At 39.5% G+C, this 15,637-nt stretch overlaps 1 protein-coding gene across 1 annotated transcript in view; it reads right to left on the reverse strand.

Annotated features, from left to right (window-relative positions):
• The window catches only part of HIVEP3 (HIVEP zinc finger 3), a 515,007-nt gene that overhangs the window by 498,583 nt on the left and 787 nt on the right, over nucleotides 1-15,637 (reverse strand). The window lies entirely within an intron of this gene.

The raw sequence follows: 15,637 nt of genomic DNA on the forward strand, positions 1-15,637 counted from the left end.
TTACTTATTAATTCTAATAGTTTATCTACAGATTCTCTTGGCTCTTCTATATATACAATCATGTTGCCTATTGATAATGACGGTTTTATTTCTTACTTTCCAAACCATATATTTTTTATTTCTTTCTCTTGCCTTGTTACAATGGCCAGGATCTCTAATGCAATGTTAAATTCAAGTCATGCTAGCAGATATCTCAAGGAGAAGGCTTTCAACATTTCACCATCAAAGTATAATATTTAAGATGCTTTTAGGTACTCATTATCAGAGTAACAAATTTCCTTTGCTTAGACTTTTTAAAAATCATGAATCAATACTGAATTTTATCAAATCCTTTTTCTATATCTACTGAGATGACTGTATCTATTTACTCCTTTATTCTGTTACTACAGGATATTATCTTGATTTATTTTTAAATGTTAAACTACTCTCAAATTCCTAAAGTCTATTCCATTTGGTTATAATGTATTATCTTTTTTATTTATCACTAAATTCATTTTGATTATATTTTGCTTAGTATTTCTGTATCAATGTCCAGGAGAGTTTTGTCTTTAATTTTCTTTTCTTGTAATGTCTTTGTCAGGTTTTGATATAATGTTTTTTCTTGAGAATGAGCTGGGAAATGCTACTTTTTTTTTCTATTCTCTGAAAGAGTATGTAAGATTGATGTTATTAATTTGTTTAAATGTTTGGAACACTTTACCAGAAAAGCCATCTGGCCCAGAAAATTTGTTTGTTTGTCCTGCTGTTTGATGAGAGGGTCTTTAATAATAAATCAAACTCTTTACTATGTATAGCTGTATTCAGGTCTTCTATTTCTACTTGTGTTAGCTTTGGTATACCAGGTTTTTTTGGAATTTGTTTATTTCATCTAAATTGTCAAGTATGTTGGTACAAAACTGTTCATGATATCCTCTTATTAAGGATACATCTTCTCCTAAAATGTCTAACCAGTTTTCTCAAAACCAGTCATTGGATAATAAATTTCTTTTAAAATGATATGCTGTGCTACCTCTACCATGTAAAAATTTCATTTAAGCAGTCATTCAAAAATATGTATTGGCTCAAACTATAAACCAGGCATTATTCCAATGTTAGGAATATACTATTAAAGAGGACAACCTTCCAGCTTCATGGAGCTTTCATTTAATGAGGAGAACAGACAATAAACAAAATAGCAATAAGTGCTCTAAAGAACCAAGAAAGGTTAGTGTCTGGGGAAGTGAAAAGGAAAGGCCACTTTGAGGAGAACCTGAATGATGTAAGGGAATGAGCCATCAAAAGATCCAAAGGAAGAAGTATGAAGGCCCTAAGGTAGACAAGTATTTGGCATGCTGTAGGAAGAGTGAAGAAGCCAGTGTGACCGTAGCAGAGTGAGAGAGATGCAGAGATGATTTAGAAATATAGGCAGGGGTTAGATTATACAGGGTCCCATAGACCATGGTAATGATTTGAGATATTAAAAATGTAATGGGAAAACAATGGCTTTGAACAAGCAAGTAATGTGATCTGACTTGTGTGTGAAGGCTACTCTAACTAATGTGTGTAGAATAGACCATAAGAGGGAAAAAAAGAAGTTGAGAAGCCACCTAGAAGTAATTCAAGCAAGGGATGGTGCTGGCTTGGACTATGTTGGGAACCTACATATCTACTTACCTCCTATATGGAGATAAGAAGTGGTCAGATCCCTGCTATGTTTTGAAGGTAGGTCAGCGGGACTTGCTGATGGCCTAAATATGAGAGTTAGAGGAAAGAAAAGACTCAAGGGTAACTTCTAGGATTTGGCCTGGGAAACTGGGTAGACAATGGTGCCATTTTATGAGCCTGCGACCCTTAGGAAAGGAGCAGATTTAGGGCAAGGGGGGTTGGAAGTCAGGAGTTTGGTATAGGACATGCTATACTTCAGATCCGTTTATACACTCAAGTGGAGAATCTTGGTGAACAAGTGAATATATGGGTGTGAATCTCAGGAAAATAACAAAAACTGGAGATACAAACTTAAGCATCATGTGCAAACAGATACATCATATCACAAGACTGAATTCACTCATCTAAGAATGGATAAGAGGTCTAGGGCGTGAGACCTGGGATACTACAAGAAGTTGGGAAGAAATTCAGAGCAAAGGCTGAGGAATGTCCAATGAGGGGAAATCCCCACATGTATATCAGTCTGTTTCTGAATTCTCTACTCTGCTCTCCTGATCTTTCTGTCTGTCCATTCTTGTGTCAATTTTGATTCTTCATTTCAAATGACAAAACCAATTCAAACTGGCATATGTGCTAAACCAGGTTTAGTACAAATGATGTCACCTGGGTGCAGTTTCTCTCCATCTGTCTGCTATGCTCTTTTCCATGGTGGCTTCATCTTTGAACCATCATCTTAACCTTTAGTTCCAGGTGGTAACAACAGGCCTGGGGCCCCACATCAGGAGAAGAGTGAATGCTGCTGGAGAGCAAAATCCACAGATGTCTGCCACAATTCCTCTGCCAACACCAAACTGTCTCAATTACTCTACTTACAGATACATTTATCACAACTAGTACGGCTTTTATGTTCACATCACTACTATTCTTTCTCAGAAAATTTCCAGCTACTCATTTATATTTACTCTTAGAGAAGCTATGCTTCTAATCTATCTCTTCCACTCTGATAAGACTGCCCCTTCCCCAAAGCACCTTAAATTTTTATTTCCTACAGAGCATCCCTCCCGTGGGATGCTTACTTCCATGTTCTCCTCCTACCCATAAATTTACCTTCCTTCAATACATAGATCAAATCTTTCCTCCTCCATGATATATTTCCCATTTATCACATCTGGAAGTGTTATCTCTGCCTTATGTATGGCTACAGCATAAATAGCATTATTCAAAAGGCCTAGATTTGTAAAGTATTTTTTCCTATTTGTCACAATCTCCCAACTAGGCTGTAAACTCCTTTGGGAAGAGACTCTTGTTTTATATGTCTATATGCTCCTCTCAGCAACCTGCACAATCCTGGAGACATAGTTTCTAAACTAAATGCATATTTTTAAACAATTGCCTGGTTAAGCCACCACTTCTATATCTCTCTTCTTTTTTCTCTAAGGAATGAACAGCAACAGAAGAAAATAATAGAATAATGTTTGTGGTTTATGATGTGGAGTCTTCTCTGTAGGTGAGTATCCATCATTTAGGAATGGTTGTAAGTACCTAGTGTAAAGTATCTTGGGTGCTGGAGCTTTGATTTTAGGCAAAATGATGGAAGGTGATGAGATTCAATGATGAATAAAACGGACACAGTCCCTGTGCTTAAGAAGCTCACAAATTCCTTTTCCAGTGCTGTAACTCCTTATTCCACTCTTTTCACAGTGGTTTGTATTTTAAAATTTCAATTTTAATATAATAAATTTTCTCAACCTTTTATTTATTTATTTAGAGACAGAATCTCACTCTGGAGCCCAGGCTGGACAGCAGTGGCATGATCTCGGCTCACTGCAAGCTCTGCCTCCTAGGTTCAAGTGATTCTCATGCCTCAGCCTCCCGAGTAGCTGGGATTACAGGCACTACTACCACATCTGGCTAATTTTTTTGTATTTTTAGTAGACACATTATTTTGCCATGTTGACCAGGCTGGTCTCAAACTCCTGACCTCAAATGATCCACCTACCTCAGCCTCCCAAAGTGCTGGGATTAGAGCCGTGAGCCACCGAATCTGGCCACTTTTTTTTTTTTTTTGAGACAGACTCTCACTCTGTTACCCAGGCTAGAGTACAGTAGAGCGATCTCAGCTCACTGAAACCTCCATCTCCCCAGTTTAAGTGATTCTAATGCCTCAGCCTCCCAGGTGGCTGGAATTACAGGCATGTGCTACCACACCTGGCTAATTTTTGTATTTTTAGTAGAGGCAGGGTTTCACCATGCTGACCAGGCTGGTCTCAAACTGTTGACTTCAAGTGATCCACCCGCCTCTGCTTCCCAAAGTACTGGGATTACAGGTGTAAGCCACCACGCCCAGCCAACAACCTTTTTTTAAGTTAATGTTTTTGGCATTTTATTTAAGCCCTTCCCTATGCAAAAATCATGAAGATACTCTCTTATATCACCATTTAAAACCTTCATAGTTTCTTCTTTCACATTTGTTTTAAAAACCCCATTGATATGGTTTGGATCTGTGTCCCTCCCCAAATCTCACGTCTAATCGTAATCCCCAATGTTGGAGGTAGAGCCTGGTGGGAGGTGACTGGATCATGGGGGTGGATCCTTCATGAATGAGTTATCACTATCCCCTTAGTGCTGTTCTCCTGATAGTGAATGAGTTCTCATGAGATCTGGTTGTTTAAAATTGTGTAGCATGTTCCGCCTTTCTCTCTCTCTTGCTCCTACTTGAGCTCTGTGACATGCCTGCTCCTCCTTCACCTTCTGCCAATGATTGTAAGTTTCCTGAGGCCTCTACAGAAGCTAAGATGCCAGCATCATGTTTCCTGTATAGCCTGTAGAACCATGAGCCAATGAAACCTCTTTTCTTTATAAATTACCCAGTCTCAGGTATTTCTTTATAGTAATGCAAGAATAGATTAATACATCCATTGAAACTGATTTTTATGCATTGTGTAAAGTGACAGTTGAATTACATCTTTTTCATGTCACATCCATGAGTCCCAGTACCGTTTATTGGAAAGTTCACCCTTTATCTGTAGTGTCTCCTTCATAATATATCCAGAGTCTGTAAATGCAAAGTAGTGTTCCTGGGCTATTTTGTTCTGTTGGACTCTTTGCTTATCCTTGAATCAATACCATGCCATTGTTATTATGATACCTTTATAATAAAACATGATATCCACACACCAAGTCCTCTTACTTAGTTCTCCTTTAAAATGTCTTAGGTATTCTCATTTAAAATAACTATGATCGTGGATATTTCCTTCTTTGTGGTTCTATCATTTTCTTCTTTATATATTATGCAGTTGTTAGGTACATATACATTTCAAATTTGTATTTTCCTGAACATATATTTTTATCCCTAATAATGTTTTCAACCACAATCTCTACTTTATTTGATAAATTACTTATTATTTAATGGTATATAGTTTTCCATTCTTTAATTTTCACTCTTTCTGCAGCCTTATATTTCAAATGCATCTTCCTTAACTAGCTGGGATGTCAAATACCCTGCTTCTATTCCTTTTACGCTTATTTTAGAAATAACAGGATACACTGTTAATTTATCAGCCTGAAGATAATCATTATCTTTACTCTCCTTCCAGGTAATGTAAGAACCTTAGAATCCTCTTGATACTTTTTACTCCCTTTCTTAACTTATATGCTATTATTGTCTTCCAATTCTAAATATTTCAACCCATAAGATACTAAAATTTTGTTTTATGCTTCATTGTTCATCCACATTTACATTCACTCACATGGTGACCTCTTTATAAGATCCTTAATTCCTTATAGCATCTCAGCTTTTTCTATCTGCAATTGCTTTCCTTCTATCTAAGATTGCCTTCAGTGAGGCAAATTAATTAAGATTGCCTTCAGTGAGGCAAACTCACTACAGTGGTGGCAAACTCCACATTCTTCTTTACATGAAAATGTTTTCATTTTGCCATTGTTCTTGAAAGGTATTTTCTCTGTGCATAGAATGCTAAGTTTTCAGCTATTTCAGTTACAGATACTCTTCCACTTTCTTCCAGATTCCACTGGTGTTGAGAAGTATGTAAAATACTCTTTCCAAAGTCATATGTCTTTTTTTTTTTTCTTGGTTGCTGCTAGAATTTTCTTTTTGCCTTCAATGCTCTGCTTATGAATTTTTGGCTTAATAAATTTGATCAATTCCAGAAAAATCTCAATCATCATGTCCTTGAATAGTTGTTTTTGCCACACTCTCTTTCCTCTTTTCCAATTAAATGTATGTTAGATCTTCTCACTCCAGCCTCCATGTCTTTAAGCCTCTCTTTCATATTTTCTGTCTTTTTGTCTCCCTGTGCAGCATTTGAATAATTTCTTACGCCTCATCATTTAATTATTCCCTGATTTTTTTGATTTTGTCAAATGTGCCGTCTAATGGGAAACCACTACGTTTAAAAAATTTCAGTTTTATATTTTTATTTCTGGAAGTTCTGTTTAACCTACTTAAAATCTGCCAAGCCATTTTTAACTGTTACCCATTCCCTGAAGACATTTATAAGGGTACTTTTATTTCTATGAATATAATAAGCACAGGTTTTTATTTGTTTCTATACTCACATAAAGAATTTGTGAGTCTGATTTTCTTTTTTTTCTATTCATTGCTTCTGCTGCTTCTCTCTTTATGTTTTATTTTCTGGTATCTTTTGTTATTTCTGACTATACTGCCCGTTGTCCCTTGAAAAATAGGAAGAAGGTGCCCTCCTCCAAAGATTCATCTTTGATTCTGCCAGGTGTCTGGGGGTGGGGTTAGGAACCTGGAACTGGTTCTACCTTAAGCTTGGAAGGTAGAACCTTCTGTGTTGCCCAGCCTGGCCAACATGGCAAAACTCCATCTCTACAAAAATATAGAAAAAATTAGCTGGGCATGGTGGTTGTATGCCTATAGTCCCAGCTACCCAGAAGGATGAGGTGAGAGGATCACTTGAGCCCAGGAGGTCGAAGCTGCAGTGAGCTGTGATCATGCCATTGCACTGTAGCCTGGGTGAGACCACGTGAGACCCTGTCTTGAAAAGAAAAAAAATATCTGTGAAAAGGCTTGTCAGTCACACAACAACTTGCTTCTTTTTTCTCTCACCCTGCTCAGTACCAGGGCAACCTCCCTTCTGTCCCAGAAGGGTAGAGAGAACCGGTTTTACTTCTGGTTCACCTTTGCCCTGAATAAATCCAGCTTTATATGGAGATGGTCTGAGACTCTCCACCTTGAGCAAGACATGTACTTTGACAAAAAACTCCTTGTTCTGCAAGGCTGCCAAAACTAAAGTCTATATTTATTAGGATCAACAAATGTTCTCAGGGAAAAAGCAACTTAGGTATTCTACTGTTTTAGTCTATCTCCTCAGCTCTTTGATGCTTTTAAGAAAATCTAAATTTTTTCAATTTAAAAAATATATCGAACATTTTAATATTTTCAGTAGAATTTTGGTCCAAATAACCTAGTCTACCATTACTAGAAACCAAAGCCTACCATTTCCTCTCTCCATTATCATTGACTGAGCTAAGTTTTCCTGGACAAGCTACAGTATTTGCATGAGATTCTTTTTGGCAGAGGAGGAAGGCATGCCTAGGATAGTCTTTCAGATGAGCTGTTTTTGGAACTCAAAGACTCTCTTCTTCCCTGCTACCACAGAGACAGAGTACTTCCTACAAATATGGCAGCCTGCCTGTGTGATTCTTTACATAACTCCGCCTCTTTTGCTTCTCTGAACCAAACTACATCTAGGATTCTCTACACAACCCCTCTTCATTTCCTCTCTGAACCAAACTACATCTAGGAGGGTTTCTTCCACCAGCTGTACACTCAGTTCCCACAACTACTGCAAGCAACAGATACAGCTTTTATGTCAGGGTGGACTTTTCATCTTAAAGAGCATGACTTTTCCAGTACTTTCCAAGATCTACTGTCACTGGGCTCTCTCACCATTTCTATGTGGCTTCCCTTCATTTCCTCAATAGCTTCCTTCTGATCTCATCTACCATAGTCTTTACACATATTTTGAAGTCTATGGATTAAATTTCTCTCCTACTTTTGCTATGAATAGAGTTTTTCAAGGTTTTATTGTTGTTCACCTTCCTTATTGCTTTCAAATGTTTCTAGGAAGACAAGTTGAAATGCCACCAAATGAAGCAATGTTTATACACAAAGGTTCAAATAATCGACTCCTCTCTCTCACACACGCGCAACCAATACCCAATACATTGGCAAATTATGTCAACATTACCTTCAAAATATATTCAAAACTTCCCCACTTCTTGCCATCTCCATTTCTCTTTTAGTCCAAGCCACAATTGTATTTTATCAGGACTACTGCATAGCCTCCTAGTCTTCCTACTTCACCTTAATTGCCTTACAATCTCTTCTCCAGATAGCATTTACATTCTAAGACAGAAGCTATATCATGTCACCTGTGCTCAAAATCTTCCAATAGCTTCTCATGTCACTCAGAATAAAATCCAAAGTCTTTATTATAACTGTGAGGCCCTGCATTCCCTCCACCTCCTCCTCTCCCATTATTTGTTGCATTCCAGCCAAAACATTCTCCTTGCTGTCCTTCACACAGGTCAAGCATACAATCACCTCAAGGCCTTTGCACTTGCTGAACCCTCTGTAGGTGTATTAGTTCATTTTCATGCTGCTGATAAAGACATACCTGAAACTGGGAACAAAAAGGTTTAATTGAACTTAGAGTTTCACATAGCCAAGGAGGCCTCACAATCATGGTGGGAGGTAAAAGGCACTTCTTACATGGCAGCAGCAAGAGAAGAAGCAAAAGCAGAAATCCCTGATAAACCCATCAGATCCCATGAGACTTTCACTATCACAAGAATAGCATGGGAAAGACCAGCTCCCATGATTCAATTACCTCCCCTGGGTTCCTCCCACAACATGTAGCAATTCTGGGAAATAAAATCCAAGTTGAGATTTGGGTGAGGACACAGCCAAAGCATATCAGTAGGGAATGCTCCACCTCTAGATTTCCTCATGGCTTACTTTTTCTCACTTAATTTACATTTCTGCTCAGATCTCACCTTATCAAGAGGCCTTCCTTGAACAATCTCTGTAACATAACATTCCCTCCTATATCCACTCTTGTCTCCTGACCCAGTTTCATTTTTCTTCTTGGTATTTATTATAATCTAATATGTTTTATTTTATTATTGTTGTTGTCCAGAGTTGTCTTTTCTTCCATCAAAATCTAAGCTTTAGAAGAATAGGAACTTTGTCTTGTTTTGCTCAGTGATACATCACAAATATCTACAACAGTGCCTGGCATTATAGCAAGCACTCAGTAAATATCACAGAATGAATGCTGTGGATACAGAGGAACCCAACTTCAGGAAGTACAGTAGAAGGAAAGACCAGGAAGCACCTTTCTCTCTGCTACCACATGATCTTTCACCTCCTTGACATCCAGCTTCTTCACTTGCTACTTCACTCCACCTTTCCAAAGTCACCACTTCCATCTTGAGTCTATAAATCCTCCCTACCTGAGGCTCTTCAGCTCACTGAAACTCAGTGTCCAAATCCCAAATCGAATTGGTCTTTCTTAGTCCAAAAACCCATGCAAAGTCCAATTAGCCATTGCTGGGGACAGGGGGCGGGGAATGTGAGTGTGTCTGTTTACATGCCAAGTAGAGTCACCCTCCCCAGGCTTCTACAAAAAGGAAATAAATGCTGGATATCTTTAATTAAATACAAAACAAGCCTTCTCTAATACATCCCTGTCACTGACAGAGAGAACATACATAACTTCTACCAGGGTGCCTCTAACTCAAATGCTTTCGGAATCCCAGAAGGTTAAGATACATGGGTGAAGAGGGAAGGGTGGGGAATAAGGCAAACTCAGGAGTCTACACTGCATCTAAAGAGGGCAGCCACTGTAACTAACTACTGCCTAGGGGAATGTGGGGCCAATGTCACCTGATCTTTTGATGGTTCAAGAGAAATCACCCACTTGTTAAATGACAACTAATCTAATTTTTTGCAAGAAAAACCACTATGCAGACTGAATAATATACATCCGCTGAGCAAATCTGGCTAAGAGATACCAGGGTACAACTTCTGTTTTGTATAGTCAGCTCAAAAACAGGACATCAGTAATTTATCACACTCAAAAGCAATGTTTCCCAGGGGGGCTCAGTGTGAAGATTTCATTAGTTGGAGTAACCAGTACTCTCAGTGCCCTTTTACAGCACCTGCCCCCGTCTTCTCTACTAATCCTGGTACAAACTTCCACCAACTTGTAACCATGAGAGACAGAAGGCTTACTGAAAAGCATTTGGGCTTTGAAATCAAGCGGGTCTGGACTAAAAACAAAAAAACCTCAATATTACCTCCTAGCATTATTCCTTAACCTCTCTAAGCCTCAGTCTCCTCATCTGCAAAAATAGGGATGCTAACCCTTACCTAGAAGGGTTCTTGGGAATAATAACTATTATGAACAGACTAGGAGAAGCCCCTTCCTAGAGAGAGGCATAATACTTGAAAATCTGCAATTGTGATATGGAATGTTCATAAGCTAATGCCATCTATACCTCTTTATGAATAAGTAGAGGGTAAAAATGCACATAATAAATAGCACAAGGATGGAAAATACAGCTCTTTGAAGCCCCAGGTCTTCACACCAATGCAGTTGCTTGTGAACCTAGTCCAGAATGTCTAACTTTGTAGAAGCCAGCACTAATTACTATTCATAGACATCAATTATGTAATTATTCAAGAAATCTCTCAACTCTTAAATCCATTTTTGTATGCATATTACAACACAACACTGAGTCAAGTAAAGGCATGCCAAATTCTCCAATGGCCAAAAGAAATTAATCCTGTAGTTCAGGGAGACACAACTGGGAAAAGAAAGCCCTGTTTCCTAAGCGTCAGCTACAATGCTGTCTCCACCAGTGGCTAGAATGCAATTGCTGCAAAAGGTTACTTCATAACCACCGGAAATACTGCCTTTCTCCCACCTGACTCTGCCCTGTGCTTTCTGGGGAGGAGTCACCCTGTGAAGAAGCCATCAGGTCAGAAGCAGAGGCTACAAAAGACCCTTGGCTTTACACCACACAGCACACCCTAGAGCAAGCTTGTCCAACCTATAGCCCAGGACAGCTTTCAATGCAGCCCAACACAAATTTGTAAACTTTCTTAAAACATTATGAGATTATTTTCTGATTTTTTAAATCTCATCAGTTGTTGTTAATGTTAGCTATTTTATGTGTGGCCCAAGACAACTCTTCTTCTTCCATTGCGGCAGAGGGAAGCCAAAAGATTGGACAACGCTGCCCTAGAGGGTCATGCAACAGAAAAGGGAGCATCCCAAAAGGAAACATAAAAACTCCCTCTAGGAAGTGAAAGAACTCTCCACAACTGATACCAGAAACACGTTTCTACTATCAGATAACCTTAAGTAGGCTTCTTCCCTACCCAGGAGGTTTAAAAAGAAAGAAGTGTGTCTCTAATCACCGTACTTTCCCACCAAGAAGAGCTGAGCTCCCCCATTGCAGATTTTCCCCCGCCTATTCCTATTTCTCAGCTCTCGTGGCTCTTATAATCACACATGGTGACTCAGTTTTCCTCCGGAGGGGCCCAAGCACAAGAAAATCATTTACATCCTTCACTGACAAGCCTCTCTTATTAGGCAGACAATTTGTAATTATTTATGCTCTTTTCTAGATTTTAAAAAAGGAGGGGTATCTAAGATATAGGTCAATATCAGCCAGCAGTTGACAATCGTTGAAGACGGGCATCAGGTAAACAGGGGTTCAATATAATATTTTCTCCATTTTGCATATATTTAAAATTTTTCATAATGAAAATGTTTTTAAAGGGAGGGTGGGGGGAGGACACAGATATAACCTGAAAACAAAACCAGGTGTTCTTCACCCTCTACTCATGTCTAGACACAAAAAACCTGGGAAGTGCTCAGACTCTCTCATCAACAGCCTAGAGGGTTCACGTATCTTCAAAGCACTACTCAATGTCGTTACAAAATAACCTTTGAAATATTCCCTAGAACTTTCAAAAGTGTTCTGGCAGAACCCAGTTTCCCTTCTTGACCTATAAATCCTTCTGCCTCCACCAATCACCCCTACAGCCTTTTCCTACTAAAAGGGTCTCTATTTCCTGTTCCAGACTACTGTGCTGAACAACCTAGTTATTGAAATAGATCCTGGGTGGCAGGCAAACGCCTGTGTTCCAGCAGGTTGTTTAGCTGTTTCTCCCTCCTAGATGTCAGACCTGATCGGTATGTAGGAATATTTTATATTTTCTTCTTCTTCCCTTTAAACTCAGTTTGCTCCTAATAAGATTCTTTTTTTAAATGCCTACAGTGGAGTTTTGCAACTTCAACACTATTAAGATTTGGGGCTGAATAATTCTGTTTTGTGGGGACTGTCTCATGCATTACAGGGTGCTCAGCAACATCCATGGTCTCTACCCTCTTGATGCCAGTGGCACAAACACCATCCCAACTTCTAACAACCAAAATATCTCTAGGCATTGTCAAATGTTTCCTGGAGGACAAAATCACCTCTGGTAAAGAACTGCTAGTCTAAAAAATATAGAAAATCCAAGAACAATATTGTCCTGGCCCCACCCCCCCAAGGAGATTATACAGTTTTTTTACACATATACAACATCTTCCAACTTATAAATTTGTAAATATAAATACTTTTTAAATGTATCTTAAGCCGGAAATATATAAAGTAACAAGAGGAAAATTAATTTAAAACCCTCACAACTGTATTTTCTCTGTCTTCGTGGTTTCCTGTGTGAATCTTAGTTGTTTCCTCCAAATTATCCTGTTTTCCAATGCGGTAATCAAAATATTGTGCTCCAAGCCCTCTTCGAATGCGACATAATCTGTGTTTGAATTGGAAAGAAAAACTTCCAATGAGTTTCTCAGCACTCCCCATGACATGCACTGGCTCTCCAGAACCTATTTAACAGGTGTCACTGGAAAACGGAATCCTCCAAAGTAACATTTCCCTACAAAATCAGAAAAACGTGTCGCCAGTGTGTCTCCCTGGCCCAACTCCAAACAGTCACACCTCAATTCCATCTCTGTGTAAGCACAGGAAGGCAGCATCCTCTCACACACAAAATGTTCCATTCCTACAGCTCCCAGTTGCAATTCTGTATTTAAGACTCGGAGTCAGAAAGACCCACTGGTGCAGGCTCCATCTCACTGCCAGGCCTCTGAGGCAGGAAGAATACCCAATCCCCAACCTGACCAAGAAGTGCAACAGGAGGTTAAATGAGCCAGTATCAGAAGCTGCAAACCCACTGGGAAGTAATGCAATTTTTCTTCATTAGGCAGAGGGTTTCCCACCATATTAAATGGTACACTCCCTTCTTGCAAAATCTGTTTTTGGTCTGCACAGGTCTTGTATTAGCCACAGTCTATGATATAGCTTTGGAGAGCTACGCATTCAAAACTGTCTCTCCTCCCCACCCCACTGGAATTCCCAGCTCCAATCAGTGGCTCTCACAAGTCTCCGTCCTCTTATTGCTTCCCAGTTCCGTCACTCCTGGGAATGTTGTCTTGTTCCTCCTCTCTCTTGCTTATAGGCAGGCAGTTGTTGGGTGCAGGGATTTTACCTTCTGGGATTCATTCCTTCCTAGACCCATTTCATGCCACTGCCAGTCTCAGCCTGGATCCCCTCATCCTAGATTCTGGCCAAAGCCTCCTAACTGGTCTCCCAGGTTTGGCCTTTCTCCTCGAAGATAGCTTTCACTCTGACAATGGATAGTCTTTCAAGAGCACAAGTTAGAACAGCCAGAAGCCTTCTGTGGTTTTTCATTCCCTACCACCAGATACAATCTTGTCTTCTTCAGTACACAGTTTGTGAAGCACACCAAATGTTTGACCATGGAGGTGTCCAAGCAGTAGCAGGATGAGCACTGAGTGAGACAGGTGCCCACATATGAGGGCATTTATCCAGTGGATTGATGACAGAGGGAGACAGGAGAAGGGAGTTAAACTAAATGACTATTAAAGTTTCCTTTCAACCCTGACTTCCCATGATTCTGGGAACTCTTTGGCCTGCCATGCAGGTCCTACCATCATCTGACCCCTGCAAAGTGATGATGCCCCCTGCAAAGTGATGCCAGACAGTCTCCTATAATACTCCTCACATGGTCCTGCACATGGTTACCCCACTTCTATAGGATGACTTCTTTCATAATTATCTTGATTTTTTAATTATAAAAGTAGCAATGCTTGGTGGAACAAAATAAAACAATACTGGATATTAACATGAAGTCCTCAACGACTGCACTCCCGTGGGTAACCACTGGTGGCAGCAGACTACATGCCCTCCTAGTCCTTTCCTACAACACACACTCCATTCACTTGACACCTGGTCTTATGCTGTGCCTTAGGAAGAAGGAGATTTAATTCTTATCCACATTGACTTATCTCTCCAGCTCCTTAAGGTAGTAAAGCTAGTTAGTTCATCTTGTTATTCCATCAGTGGGGAATTTAAAGGGAGGGAGATAAAGTTTCTTGCTCAAAATCACAGATTAGCTGGTGGCAAAGTTAAGACCAACACAAGAACTCCTAACCCAGTGTTTGTTATTACATTGTAAAGTGCTCTTCTCCTCACCATGCAGAAGATCACAGCATACAGACAGCAGGTAAAATAATTGCCTCTCCAAAGCATAATCTGCAGGGGCAGGATAGTCCAGTGGTTAAGAACTTGGACTTTGAACTCAGGCTGCCTAGGTTAGAATCTGGCTGTCATTTACTTAACTATATGACCTGAGTCAAGCAACAGGGCCTCAATGTCATCATCCCTTCCTTATAGGACTGCTGTGAGAATTAGTAGCTTAATATCTGTAAACCACTCAAAACAGTACATATGTTAATAAAACATGCTATCCTACCTCTAACGTAACACCCAAAACACAATAAATATCTTCCTTATTAAAACCAAATCTGTTAGCTCTGAATTTTGTCTAACAATAAATCAGCATGGGTGAAAACTCATACAATATTAGTCCAAAAAATATTTAAGTGACACAAGGACTATAACCATTACTACAGGGAGGAATGACCTCATAAAGACCTCATATATCAGAAGCATTATAACATTACTGCACCAAATAATAAATTAAAAAAAAAAAACCTTAAGGGCCTCTAGCACTAATTATCTAAGTAAAGTGGGCTGCAGATCTGTTAGAGAACTGTTTGCCATGATAATATTTCTAGTAAATTGCTGCTTCTATACCAAAACTACTGGTGTTGCAGAACTGGCATGCTCATAGAAAGATTATTATAGAAACACTATTAAAATGAATCCGATATTATTAAAGATTCAACACTACAACAGCACCTGACTACAAGGAATTTCAAGCTGTATTGCTTAACGGGCAGATAAAAGTGCTAATTAAGTCCACTCTTAGAGGATATCCCTAGGCAGGAATGCACACCCAGGTAGCAAGAGGTCTTCAGGCTAAATGAGGAACCAGTAACGCCAACCCAGCTGGATACAGTCTTCTGGGAAGATGGGGAGAGAATGGAAGAGCCAAGGTTTTCTGCACACGAAGGTAACCTGGTAAGGCAGACAAGTATGCAAACTTATTTGAACCTCAGTGTTTTCCTTAACTGCTTCATCAGCAACACTTCTGATTCCTCCTTTCTTGAGTGAAGAAAACCAAATCATCCTCCATAGACTGACGACCCTCAATAACCGGCACAATCAGGGGGAGGCAGAGAAAGCCCTGCCATCATTACCAAAGCCTTCCCGAGCAACCAGAAGACATGGAATCGTTCGCTCACCTTGGCCAAAAGCATTTCTTCACGTAACCAGAACCTAGAGCTCTCGGGAGGTTTTTAAAGAGTTACCAGACTGAAGGCATTTCGTTCCAGGATCTATTTAGCTTTCCCACCTTGTTAATTAACTAATTAGGGATGGGAAAGCAACTCACTAATACAAAGCGTCAGGAAAATGCTAAGTAAATTCGCCCACCTAGTCT

This window comes from Sapajus apella, unplaced genomic scaffold (assembly GCF_009761245.1).
Source record: "Sapajus apella isolate SASKATOON/1434 unplaced genomic scaffold, GSC_monkey_1.0 scaffold62, whole genome shotgun sequence".
In the NCBI taxonomy this organism is placed as follows: domain Eukaryota; kingdom Metazoa; phylum Chordata; class Mammalia; order Primates; family Cebidae; genus Sapajus; species Sapajus apella.